This window comes from Amborella trichopoda, chromosome 4 (genome assembly GCF_054954075.1).
Source record: "Amborella trichopoda isolate Santa Cruz 75 chromosome 4, AtrichopodaSantaCruz75HAP2 v2.0, whole genome shotgun sequence".
Classification (NCBI taxonomy): domain Eukaryota; kingdom Viridiplantae; phylum Streptophyta; class Magnoliopsida; order Amborellales; family Amborellaceae; genus Amborella; species Amborella trichopoda.
In genome coordinates, this window is record NC_142339.1 from 13031140 (window position 1) to 13045573 (window position 14434).

Sequence of the window (14434 nt, forward strand, 5' to 3'; positions counted from 1 at the left end):
TACTCATACTTTTTTTTCTATGGATATTCATCCCTTATTCACATAATCTTTGAATAATCAAAATTCCTTAAATCACAAACCATTTTATTCTCATTTTAATTAAAATATCTACAAAACACTTTCCATAAATTTTAATTTAATTGATTACCTTGATTCATAAGGTTAGAAAATAAAAAGTACCCCCACTAAGTGGGGTGTGCCACCCATGGGGGCCTATGTGCCCCCCACACATATTACAATGGTGGGCCTCCATGGGTCCTCTCAAATATTTATGAATTATAAAATTATTAAAATAATTCTTAGAAATAAGATTTTATTTCTCTTTGATTATTTAAAATACTGTAAAATGATTTTATCTTAAAATAAAATATCAAGAGATTCACAAAAATTCAAATAATCATTCTAAAAATCATATAACATAAAATTAATTAAAACTAATTCATTTTTATGGGAATTAGATCCGTATAGGTCTAAGAATTATCAATATACTGGAGAGATCCACCTTCAACTGTGGACCACGATCTACACTAGCTTTCTCAAACTAACCCAATGGTTCCCATTTGTTCATGATTGATCTACCAAAGTCAGCTAATAGGCTAAGGGATGTACTCCCAATCTATGGATTTCAGGTTCTCCCCTAAAGGCAAATCCATGGTCTTTCAGACATGTTGCAACCACGGCTCCATGATGCATATGGGTAATATCTCGTATATGTACATCACTCCCAATGGTGGATTGCTCTCTCGATATGACTATTTATGTACATGTCATGTGATGGTGCTATAATGAGGTTTTAGTCGTGCCTCTAAAGACCAATCATTATACACAATGGTCACATAGTCTGTCGGCTCTCATTCAGGCATTCTCTGCCCTCATCAAGGGCTAACACACTAAACCCTTATCGATTTTCATTCTATGCCCCGGTACTTTGGGTTTCCCAACTCGACTGGCCTAGCACGTCGAGCCTAGTCAGAGTATCGACAAATCACATTTGCTAAGTATGATCCACACAATGAACATATTCCCACTGAGTTTATAGCTCACTATATAAAATGCTCATACAAGCTCTCATAAGCGTTGGAAATGTGGCCTTTCAGACCTTTTTCTGTTGAGAATTTATTTTTCAATAATGGTACAAAAGATATATTATATAGTATATGTGAAATCCCATGTGGTTGAAATGAGGCAATACCATATTCTAAGATTCATTTTAGAGCTTTTAAAGGATATTGCACTGGAAGGAAAACCCAGTGATATGTTTGGATTCCTTGTAAGAATTGTTTTTCTATAATATAGTTGTACACAATCATTTAATTTTTAAATATCTTTATATCAAATTATAGGAATGCTTGTACGACATCCTATTATGTGAGTCATTAATGCACTAATAATGGGTTTAGCTTATTACATAGGATTAACTGTTTGGTGACAATTTGGTAATCCTAGATAGCTACATTTAAAGGAATTAAGATATGAGTTATAATTGGATCTCAACTCCTATAGACCATGAATGTGAGAGTTACAAACCAAATGGTTCTCTATAAAAAGAGATTAACCCCTCAAGTAAAGATAAGAGAGAGAATAATGAAAATGGGACATCCAAAGTGAATCATCACCAAAGAGGACTCTCAAGATAGCCTGTCACCTGATGGTTTGGTCTATAGGCTTTGATATGGAACCTTAAGTCCCTCGTGTGATTTAAAGATAGATCCAAGTAAGTTGTTTATAGATTTTATTTATTTATTTGTGGATTTTTTTTTATTGGGACTAACAATACGGCCTTTAAAGGCCACATAAACCTAACATCTCCGACTTAGCCTTTAGAGGCTTTACAATCTCTCTTCCTTACATTCTCATCCCCCAATTACAATATATATCTCAAGTATTTTCACTTATTCTGTCTTATTACATTAATCATGGCTTTCACTATGAATCCTGTCACAAAGGATATATGGAGACATTGCATATTTCTCTTTGCTGCTCGGATCTTATCTCGAACGTGGTCGTACTCCATCTTTCATGTCACATCACGAATCATAGACCTGTTTTCACAGAAGATCATCATGTACCATAATCGCATGGGGTCGTATCTTCAAGGGCTTAATGCAATTCTTCAATCAAGTTGCACCTTTTTGTAGCCATATAACTAGTGTCACGCATCCTGGTTCCATGGGTGAACAATATATTGTTATTCCGGCCAACGCATCAAACACAAGCAGGTGCTCTCACTGAAACATTGAGTTTATATTGGTATTTCATAATATGATACCTGTATTTGAATATCCAAGTAGCTAAAATATAATTGTGGGATTAACTGCTCCAACTCAAACATAACACGTAAAAATTATTATCTCGTCATTCTCATGCCTGTGTCATGAGGTAGTATAACAAGTCTCATGCCAAATAGTAACTCAATGCCCAATTGGTTTCGTAAAAATGTTAAACCATTTTTCAAACCACAAAGGTTCAACCATACTAGTTTTTTGGTTGCAAATTCATACAAATCAAGTTATTTAATCAACACAACATGTGTCAAGGAATCCTAACAAAATGGCCATCCTATGACATACCATATGGATCATGGTCTTAGGTAATCGAGGATTCTAAAGAACTCAAAACATGTCACATAATCAGTACTAAGAAAACATGAGTAAAGACATGTGGGTATTTAAAAACAGTGCATAGATTAATGACAGTGTCTCACATGTACATCGAATACTCTCAAGACCTAATGTTTTTCCTTATATAAAAAACTCTTGACTTGGTATATTTTCACAAATAATAGATAGAAAATAGCATGGTGGTTTAAAACTTTTTTAAATACTTAGTGGACCTTGCAAGACCATGGAGTTTTCTCAAAACCATATCCATTAACTTAGGTTTTTTTTTTCACAAGTGATCCAATTAAATTTTAAAATACATAATTAGTCTTCTTAAATCATTTTATCGCATTCACCTTTAATTACTTACCAAATCATGTTTATAGCCACAAAAACAAATTATAAAGTTCATCTTATAATTTTATTCAAAATAAATCATGACCAAAGAAATGGTTATCAAAACCTGACAAAACACTTTTTATTGGCAAATATGGATACCTAATCATGAATTCATTATCATATACAACACATCATATAAGTGGACATTATTGAGAGGATGATTACTAAGACCACATTCCATCGGAAGACTCCCTTCGTGCTTACATATTTAAATGAGCCACACCCATTTCTCATGTTTGATACTAAATCTCATAGTCCTTGATTAAACTAAATCTTCATGTGTATCACTACATTAAGTAATTCATACTTAAGCACGCTGAGGCATAAAAACACAAGGTATTAAAAAATTGACTCTTTCAAATTTGTTAGCACCTATCACTTAATATCTATACACTTTATATTTATTCATAAACAAAACAGCTAAAATATAATCAAAGACGTATATAAAACAAAAAAGTTATTGAATCACCTTTTCTTATATGACCTTACTATGTAATGTAGGATAAATTTCATACCTCAAAACCATGTAGTGTGGTACCTAGGATTTCTTGATTCTTTACTTTTATTTGTTGTCGAAAATTTGTGATATTGGAAGAGTACACAACTGATGAAGAACCACCCAATCATCACCTTTTACATGTTGATGAAGCATCCACCACTTTGTCCTATGGATTCTCCCTTACATATATGAAGAAATACTCTTCTTCATGTCATCACACCAAAAATCAGAATCTTGATATTCCCATTGATCACAGTGTTTCTATGCTACCACTAAGGCTCTCTACGCATCGCTTCATTATGAATAGAAACCAAGATGTTTTTATAGGTATTGTATTTTTTCTTCTTTCTGTAATTCCCAGATTGAGCACTCTTCACTTAAAGTATCATATGTCGCCAACTCTGTATTACCTCTCTCTGAAGTTTTTACTATAAACCATACTCATGGCATACTATGAAACTTTTGAATGAGCCCAAAAAGGCTTCATTATGATGAATACCTATATGTGCATTAACATGCCACATCTTTCAATTTACTGCAGAAAAGAAGATGAGCATCCCATGATAAAAATATAATATCGTTCAACTCTTAAAAAGTTTATCTTTGAATATTTTTGGACTATTGGAATAGACTAAAAAATACAACAGTGTGCTCAGTTCCATTCCTAAATCATACCATTTAGTAAGTCTACGATTTTAGCGACATTCACGTCACAATACAGTTTTCATAGTAGAAAATCATGTTATGCACCTCTCAATGAAATATTGTTTCTCTCAATTCACAATACATTTTTTTGTTGAAAACTAGACTCAAAACCAAGTATAACTTGATGATGTGAATCTCAAATAATATACTTTTTTTGATAAATAAATAAGTGACATTCACGGCACAAAATATATCTTACTTCAAAATTCTAAGATGAACACTATCTAGTAAAATTGTATTTTCTCTCTACCCACAAGGGGTTTCCTTCAAACCATATTTGTTTGAAATTAGACACAAAAAAGTCTACAAATATCTTTTTACAGGTATCATATCACTATGTTAAGTAGACTTAAAAAATATAAATATTCACATCTCCATGAAACACATCAAACTGTAAAAATACCAGATGACCTCTCTCTAATCAAAAAATTTTATTCCTTATTTCTCATGGATATTTTTCTCAAATAATTTTTATAAGAGACTAGACTCAAAATGAATGTCCAGAAACTTAATAAGGGCCTTAAAACAGTATTTTATGAATAGAAATAAAATCATGACTTCGAAATCATTGAAACATTTACATTGCAAAAAACATCACTTACTCATCGTTCAATTAAATAACTATATCTTTCTAACCACAAGGATTTTCTTCATGAAACTATTTTTATTTGCAAGTAGACTCAATTTGATGTGTTGAAGTCAAATTTCAGGTAAAAAATATAATCATACGATTGGTAGAAAAATTCACGGGACTCAATAGAAAGTTCTTGGATTATGCATGGTCAAAACTGACACCATTTATTGGTGAGTCCATAACTCTCAATTCCCCTAGGATCTCCTACTGAAATTTTGCAGGTAGATTCTACTCTCAAAAGCACATAATATCATTAAGTATGATTCAAATAAATACCTAATTATGTTGTGCATATCAGTGCTCCAAAATGACAATAATACTTGATTTTGCATAGTGCATTCTTCGTGCTTGACTGAGCCAGTAATTCTTTCGGAAGTGTATCACTTGACCATAAAAGTCCTTGGCTTTCTTATATCTCATTCCCAACTCACCAAAATTTGTAAAATAAAAGAAATAGGGCAGTAAGTAGAGTTCGCTCTGATACCAATGAAAGTTGGACAATGTGATCTAGCATGGTGTATATAAATTTAAAATTTTTATTTTTTCTTTTATTTTTCACCAACTAGATCACTCACAATGGTCTAAGTATAATAAAATTCTCTTGCAATGTACAAGTACACAAATAAACAAATAAAAATGGTTTTCTCTTGCTACCATTAATTACAACCTTTCATTGAATAAACAAAATGTAACACAAATAATCCAAGGACTCTCACTTCCTGCTACTTTAACAATTCTTTTATTATACAAATAGAATTGCATAAACTTGATATTGGGAACATGAAGAACATAACACTCATGGAAATAAGGGATCATAATAAAGCATAAAAGGAAAAATACTGCAAAACACAAAGTAAAAGATTGTTGGAGATTATCTCAACGGGCTTATTACACCCTACATTGAGTCTCCTCATTCTAGTGGTACTCGGTCTTTTGACTCTACTATGTATAACAAGACTTTTTCAAAGCCATATGGATCTCGATCTAAAACCAACTACTTAATGCTCGAATGCCCTAGTCTTACTCATGCCCCATTAGCTTGATCTTACAGAGATGAGAGATTAATCAAGAAAGAGAGAGAGATTTCTTAGCTTGGGCATGCCCCTCTTTTTAACTAACTAAAGAGGGATAGAAGATCTCTTACTTGGGGTATGCCCCCCTTCTTAGAACCCACTAAGAGAGAGAAAGATAACCCTATGTTGGGTATGGCCCCTAGAGAGAGAAAGAGAGAGCTTAGAGAGAACTAGATTTTATCAAGGAGAATGTGTATAGATAAACTCCTTGAAAAGGTGGAAAGAGATATAGAGAGGGAAACTTCTAAAAATAAAAGATTTTATTTTTTGAGATTGAGAGATTTTAGAAAGGATGAGACGAGACATAGATATGGAGACGAGAGAGAGAGAGAGAGAGAGAGAGAGAGAGAGAGAGAGAGAGAGAGAGAGAGAGATTTTTAAAATTAATGGGTGAGAGAGAAGGTGAGAGAGATACAAAAAAATTTGTAAAGATATGGAGAAAAACTAGATGAGAGAGAAATACATGTGGATGAGAGAGGGGGAGAGTTTTAACTATTAGAATTATTGTGTGCATATAATGGGAAGAGAAAACTAAGTTACTGAGAGAGTAAAAAGATTAAAGAATGATAAACATGAGAGATTTTAGGAGAGATGACAACATGAGAAAGAGAGAATTGAGAAAAAAATATTTTTAAAATAAATTGAAAGCCGAAAAATGGGAAGGTAAATGTGTGTGTGTGTGTGAGAGATATATATATATATATATATATATATATATATATATATATATATATATATAGTTTAAACAACTTGCTTTACGAGAGATAGTTAAAGAAAGATAGGGGTAAGAGATAGTTTAGGAGAGAGGATGACATGAGAGATGATGTAGAGAGTAAAATACGTATGAGAGAGAAAGAGAAACAAGGATAGACAAAATTTTACATAATGACAAAGCCAAAAAGTAGGAAAATAAAACAATATTATAAAAATATTTCCACCTTGAATTAGATTTCTATAATTAATTAGATTCCTAACTCCTATCATATACAAGTATATCGAGGTGTAGACGCTCTAATCCCGATCAAGGAAACTATGGAAGAACAAAATATCCCAAGCAAAATATCCTTGAACTTGAACCATTCATACCTATCTTGGCCCATCTATAAACTGGCTCCCACAAACCCCAAATCGTGGCAGAGCAAAAAAAATTGAAGTGTTCATCTGAAAATCAAGGTAGGGCAAATAAGAACCTAGGACTACCAAGGTGAAGGCAATCTAGAATCAAAACGTTCTGGCTCCATTGCTAGTGGAGACATAGATTGACCGACACTCTAGTCAAACATGGCAACACAAATGGAGAGAAAAAGTCATGACGTCATTACCAGTGGTGCCGACGCTATTGAGACTTGCGCGATGCCTCTAACAGTCAAATTGAAGACAACCTGGATATACAGACCTGTGTCACATGTCAGTATGGACTGACACATGTTGGCAGGTATTGACATGTCAAATGTCAAAATGGAAGGGCGTGTCATTTTCAAATTCGTCGAAAAAACATCAAATCAGTTGTCGATCATACGATGGGGCCCAAACGGTGGACTGACACTGTCGTAGCTTGGAACAATGCCAAAGGCTGTTAGAAGTGCAACGGATTCTGGTTAGTCCATGAACTGTATGGAAGAACGCCCAGAAGATGACACATGACACATTTTGTGGTGAAGCATGTCCAACAACCGTCAACGCCACTGGCAATAACATTGGGCTTCCGACATTTCGGCCACAAAGTTGTATCTAAGTTAGAATCACGTGATTATATCGCATTTAATTATGTTAACGTCATTTATTGGTAATTAAAGCAGATTGGGCACCATTTTTGGTGGCACCAAAGCTAGTGCAAATGGCGATGGAATTTGAAGGGCCCAGATTGCACCAAAAAACGATCCAATGGTGATTTTAAGGCTATTTTGCCTATAAATAAAGCACTTAACCTTGATTCCAAAGGCCAAAATTTTCATAATATACCCGTAACCTCATCCAGATTGATCCAGAACCATACCCGAACTCTACCCGACCTAAAATCGAACTTGGAACCTAAGCTTTTTACGCTCTAACTCGAAAGCGGTCGGGATAATCAAACCTTCCAGATCCTCTTCCTCCTAAATTCATTTGCTCGTTAAAACCCAAAGGACTGGGATTGACCGTACAACATTCTACTTTGAACCGGCACCAACTCTGAGTGCCGACCTCAAGTATCATTTTTTTCCTTGTTTTATCCTCTTTGTTACCATTTATTAGCTTTTTTTAACACCATTCATGCATATTAGCTTTCCTTAGTTCATTTATTGCTTTATTTGATCTCTCTCTCTCTAAAGTCCTTCAATAAATCCCCTCCTTTCTTTATTAAGTATTTCAAAATCTCTTGAACTCCAAAGATAAGTGTGTGGAAAGCTGACTCTACCGGCGGTCCGAGCGAGGTATGGCCTTGTGACCCGATTCTCACCCAAAACGCAATTTGATGGGACCCTCTCTATCCACTCTTTTGACACGTTTGCACCCGAACTGAATGTGGGAACCAAATTCCTTGTTTATATTTTCTAGTATAAACAAGAGGTCCTCTTTTTTATCATGCATATACATTTTTCTCTTCAACTTTTCTATGATTCTCTAAGCATCTATTGTTTGAATGATTTAATAGGTCTATTGTTACGTTTTAACATGGTTTTTGTTGTGTGTGTAACTTGTTAATGATTTTACATGAATTTGGTTGCCCAACAAGTCGGGTCGTCAATGCGGCGAGGTGGTCCACTTGAACCACTAGAGCAATTCATGTCATACCACTGAAATTGAGGAACGGATGAAGAAAGGCTAATGAGTTGCATATGTAAATTCAAAAGCTTGCCAACAGTTGGTATGCTTCAATACCATTCCTTGATTTGTCTTTCCCTTTTTGGCTTTCCTTTTATTAAGTACTGGCTTTGTCTCCAGTTCTATATGTTGGGCTTTATGAGACTTCCAACCCAACAGTTATTGTTGAAGTTTTCTATTAATTTATGTTTAATTTAATTTTTCTAAACCTACTGAGAATTTATTTTATGTAACACTTGGTTTGTTATGGAACTTAGTTGATAATATCATTTTTTTTTTGTTTTTGGTGAAGTTATTAATTTCATTATTTGGTTATCAATTACTACATTTTGTACTTAGGGTTTTGGAATGAAACACAAAATGGTTTTTCTTTAAAAATAAGAAACCTTTGGGGCTCTTTTTAACTACTGATTTGTGTGAAGATTTGAAATTTTATAAAATTGTACATTACAGTGGAAGCCAATAGAGTTCTAATATGTTTTCTCCTTTCAAATATGTCTAGAAAGCTATGTTTTGAAAATATGGATTTTCTTGAGGCCCTATTAAAATGAAAACAAACGCAATGGAAATATTATGGATAACATGTAACCTATAAATATGTTATGTTACTTATTAATAAATCCTATACAAAAAGAAAAAATAATTTCATACTAAACAATATATGGTAAAATAATAATTATGCTAGTGACAATAATATGGAGTAAAAAAATATAATTTTATATATGTGTATTTATTGTTATGCCATAGGAAATAGTGTCATACAATTTATTTGTCAAAAACATTAGTGTTTATGGATGGCGTATTTGCACAAATTATATATAAAACTTACATCTAAATATGCATTGAAATTCTCATGGATGGAGTTTACGTTATTATTTATGAGAAGGATTATTATTTATTTAGATACTGTCCATAACATATTTACGAGATCATTTGTGAGATCGCTTATTTGATTCCTAGGTATGTTAATCGCACTGGTATAAATTAAAATAATATATATATAAAAGGCTATTTTAAAATTTGAAAAATAAATCATATATTCTTGTAAATTTTGGTGTTATTCTAATGTCTATTTTATTTTTTACTTTTCGGAAAGCAGGTATTTTGAAACGAGTTTACGTAATTATTTATGTGCAGGATTATTGCATATTTAGATACGATCCATAACATATTTATGAGATTATTTGCGAGATCGCTTATTTGATTCCTATGTACGTTAACCTCTCTAATATAAATTAAGATAAACTTTATACTCTCAATAATGAGTGTAAAACATATATGACTATTTTTAAATTCAAAAAATAAATCATATATTTTATAAATTTTGGTGTTACTCTAATATCTATTTTATTTTTTACTTTTTTGAAAGCAGATATTTTGAAACGAATTTACGTAATTTTTATGTGAAGGATTATTGCGTATTTAGAGACTATCCATAACATATTTATGAAATTATTTGTGAGATCGCTTATTTGATTCCTACGTACTTTAATCTCACTAGTATAAATTAAAATAAACTTTATACACTCAAAAAGTGAGTGTAAAATATATATATACATATATATGAGACTATTTTTAAATTCGAAAAATTAATTATATCTTTTTGTAAATTTTGAAAATTATATCTTTTTGTAAATTTTGGGGTTATTCTAATAAAGCAGGTACTTCATAAAAAGACAGGAATTTTAGAATACCTTTACAGAAATGCTTGAGATAGGCGGGAGGGGAGGGTGTTTCATCCACGGCGTCAGTCAAGCAAGGCTTCGAACCAAAGAAATCGACGCTCACGAACATGTCCTCCATTAATTATAATACTCAATAAGATAATTTGCTTTGTAAATTGTGTTTCATGCTCTGTAGGAACATGCTATACACTTACTACCTCATATATAAGGCCTAGTTAAGGAGTACCTTTTTAATTTGAGATTAGGGGATTACTTTAGATTGACAGGGAGAGTATTTAAGGAAAAAAAAGAAGAGGAGATTTTACTGTTCTAAAATTTGATGTTCTAAATCAATATTAGGATAATATTTCATTTTAGAGTTTTTTAAGAAAAAAAACTTTATAAGGCAAGCAACCTTCTTGCTCTCTAAAATCCTATAAATTACAGATACATGAACCCTTTTTAAAACTCAATTGCCCCTATTTTCCCTATGCAATCCAACTTGGCATGAAACCTCAGTTCCAAACGTAGACTTTCCTAGTTAAGATTTCTTAATGGGATAATATACTATAAGACCACTTATTTTTTATACAATGATATAACAAACTTTTTTTTTTTTTTGGCTATTGAATGTGAAATCTCATAGACGACAGTGGGCCCCAACATTCAACAAATTTTATTTTAAATGTTATGCTCAAACTAGTTATGGCAACAGGGACGGACTTGAACCCAAAAAAAGAATTATGGGACCCGACTAGACCCAAAGTTATCGGTCCTGGACTTGGCCCCAACTGGACTTGAAGTCAACGGATCCATCTGGAGCCGATTGGACCCGACCCAAGAATATATATATATATATATATATATATATATATATATATATATATGAAAAAAGGTAACAATAGTTGAGTAGCTATACTGAATATTAATATAGGTAGAATCCCAGCCGTCAGATCTTCTCATCATGTGGTTCAAAATGCATATCACTATATGAATTTTAGTGCATTTTTTAAAAATCGATCATAATAAAATTTTAGACGTGTGTACTAAAAAATAGGGCGCAATTCTAAAAAGTATAAAAAAATATTTTCCAAAATTGAAAATGATCGAAATACCCCTGAAAAATGATGGGGGTAATTTGGTTATTTTAAATTATTGAAAATAATTTTTATATATTTTTAGACATCGTGGATTAAATGACCACAACTGACCTGTTATGTCCGCTGCGGTAGAGGTCCGTTGAGGGCAATTTTTCACACAAAAAACACGGGATTCCACCATGCAAAACTGCAATGGCTCTACTAGCGCCGTTGCGGGCGAACCACTATTCAAATTCGACCATAGGCGTTTTTCAGAATTTTCTCTATATATATATATATATATATATATATATATATATATATATATATATATATATATATATATATATATATATATATATATATATATATATATATATATATATATATATATATATATATAATGATACTATGAGACCCTCCCACACCCATTTGAGTAGGACCCTAAAGGATCACCATTAAATTTTGACACAGATCTGTAAAAACGTTATCAATAAACCTATTCACCCAAATCTCACACCTATAGCATAACTTTTCTAGAAATCTGTATCAAAATTTAATGATGATCTGTTGGGATCCTACTCACATGGTGGGAGGGTCTCATAGAGTCATTACTTATATATATAGAGCAATGATCTAATGCAACGATTGTATTATAGTATAATGCAACAATACTTCTAGAAAACCATGTTTGTGGTATTTGTATGACTCTAAATTTTGCATACACTCTCTTCATCTCAATAATCAATCCCAAAAAAAAAAAAGCTTAATTTGAACCTTAGATATCGTCAAAATGAGTCCCTTCCAAAAATGAATCTAGACTATTCATTTTGTGAATTTTAAGATCTTAGCTTTAATAGACTCAAAATCATTTTTTTTCTTTTTTAACATTGTTCATCTAATGATAATAAACCATCCAAAAAAATTGGAAATGAAAAAAATCCTTCTAAGGCCCAGATCTAAGCATTTCACCAAAATGAACGGTCTATATTAATTGGGCTAAAAAAATACTTTCAAGGTTGTGTTTTCAATTTTTTCTTTTTTTTGTGATTGTTCATTAGAATGAAAAGAATTTATATTTCAAATTTTAGATCAAACAAATGGCCATAAGATGATTTTTTAAAGTTATTGCAACATATTATTGTACAACGGTTGCATGAAATCATTGCCATTTCTATATATATATATATAAGTCAAGCAGCTAGTAATCACTATCCGCATATGCTAGAAGTGCTTTATATATATATATATATATATATATATATATATAAAGCACTTCTAGCATATGCGGATAGTGATTACTAGCAGCTTGACTCTATCCGCATATGCTAGAAGTGCTTTTTATATATATATATATATATATATATATATATATATATATATATATATAAAAGTAGTTACCATTATTTATCTTAAATATGAAAAAATTGCAGAGTTATAAGTTATTAATTGTTGCAGAATAGTAACATAATATAGAAACACAAATAGGATAATTAAAACAGGAAGCAAAGATATATCAAATGTGATCCACGAAGTATGAGTATAGTCACAGATTTTGAATGTAAAAACAAATTTAAATTGCATAACTTACTGATTACATATACAGAGACTTGCAAACTTTTTCCACTCAGAAGGATAGTAGGAAGGTAAGGAAGATAGATTACAATCACACATTCTAAAATAAAGAAGTCATATGGAAGTTACCGACTTTGGCGATGTACAAATGACTGAATGTAGATGTAAATGACTAACCTACTGTCTACAGAAAGAGAGAAGAAGAAGAAGAAGAGAGAATATGAGAGAGCATAGAGAGCATATGAGAGCTTGAGAATTTCTGCTGCTGTTGCTTTGTTGTGTCCTTGATGCAGTCTGCCTTCTTTATCTGCAAGAGTGGGTATTTATAGATGGTCTGCGAAGGAAAACTTGTGGCTGAAGATTGATAGCGTAACAACGAAGAAAAGCTTGTGGCTGAGGTTCGTTAGCGTAGCGACGAATGAACCTGGGGATAAGGTTGTCGTATGAAGAGGGATACGTGGCAGGTGCAGAGAGTAGCCAGATGTTGAGGATGGTGATGGATGCGATGACAAATCTTTTGTTGTCGAAATAGTGGCGGTACGTGTGAGCAACGAAGAAGGAGAAGAGGCCACGTCGGTAGAAGCGTGACTATGATTTGACCCCAAATTAGTCACATCGATCAAATGGGGTAAAAGAGCATCTTTACTATTTGGAGGTGTCTTGTCATTTATAAAGAAAGAATCTTTACTTTTGAGATGTCTTGTCACTTTATAAAGAAAGAATCTTTACTATTGAGATGTCTTGTCACTTTATGAAGAAGAGAATCTTTCTTGTCGAGGCATCTTCTTTATGATGGTGAGGTCATATTAGCGAATAGTGGAGATATCGATCTGGAGATTATATTAGATCATATCGGGCCAGACTGTCGGGCCGTGTTAAGCATCGGGTCTTTGGCTGAAGTCGTCAAATAAGGGACTGTTTGATTGGACAGTTTCTTCTGATGTTGTTGGTGCAGTAGTATGTACAACGACTTAAACTTAAAGCCAAAGAACTTCCCTGTTTAACTTTATCTGATTCAACAGCTTTTAAAATAATTGAATGTGATGCTTCTGAATTAAGACTAGATGGTATGTTAAAACAATCTATTAATTCTAAAGAACAATTAATACGATTTACTTCCAAAGCCTGGAATCCAACCCAAAAAAATTATTCTACTGTCAAAAAAGAATTACTTGCCATTATTCACTGTGTTTGTAAATTCCAGACCGATATTTTAAATCAACATTTTCTTATCCGCACCGATTGTAAAGCTGCTAAAGACATTCTGCAAAAAGATGTTCAAAACCTTGTCTCCAAATAAATATTCGCCTGATGGTATATATATATATATATATATATATATATATATATATATATATATATATATATATATATATATATATATATATATATATATATATA

The 14434-nt window shown here is 32.3% G+C and overlaps 1 long non-coding RNA gene across 3 annotated transcripts; it reads right to left on the minus strand.

The window, feature by feature from the left end:
* Nucleotides 1–1730: 1730 nt before the first annotated feature.
* LOC148782306 (uncharacterized) lies at nucleotides 1731–13322 on the minus strand. 3 transcript variants are annotated; one of them, XR_016053232.1, is made up of 3 exons: nucleotides 13211–13322; nucleotides 2129–2228; nucleotides 1731–2042 (listed from the first exon to the last, which is right to left on the minus strand). It is a non-coding gene; the product is annotated as an uncharacterized LOC148782306 (long non-coding RNA). The 3 variants fall into 3 exon arrangements; XR_016053231.1 differs by having other exon boundaries at nucleotides 13163–13322; XR_016053230.1 differs by lacking the exon at nucleotides 13211–13322 and having other exon boundaries at nucleotides 2129–6479.
* Nucleotides 13323–14434: the final 1112 nt, after the last annotated feature.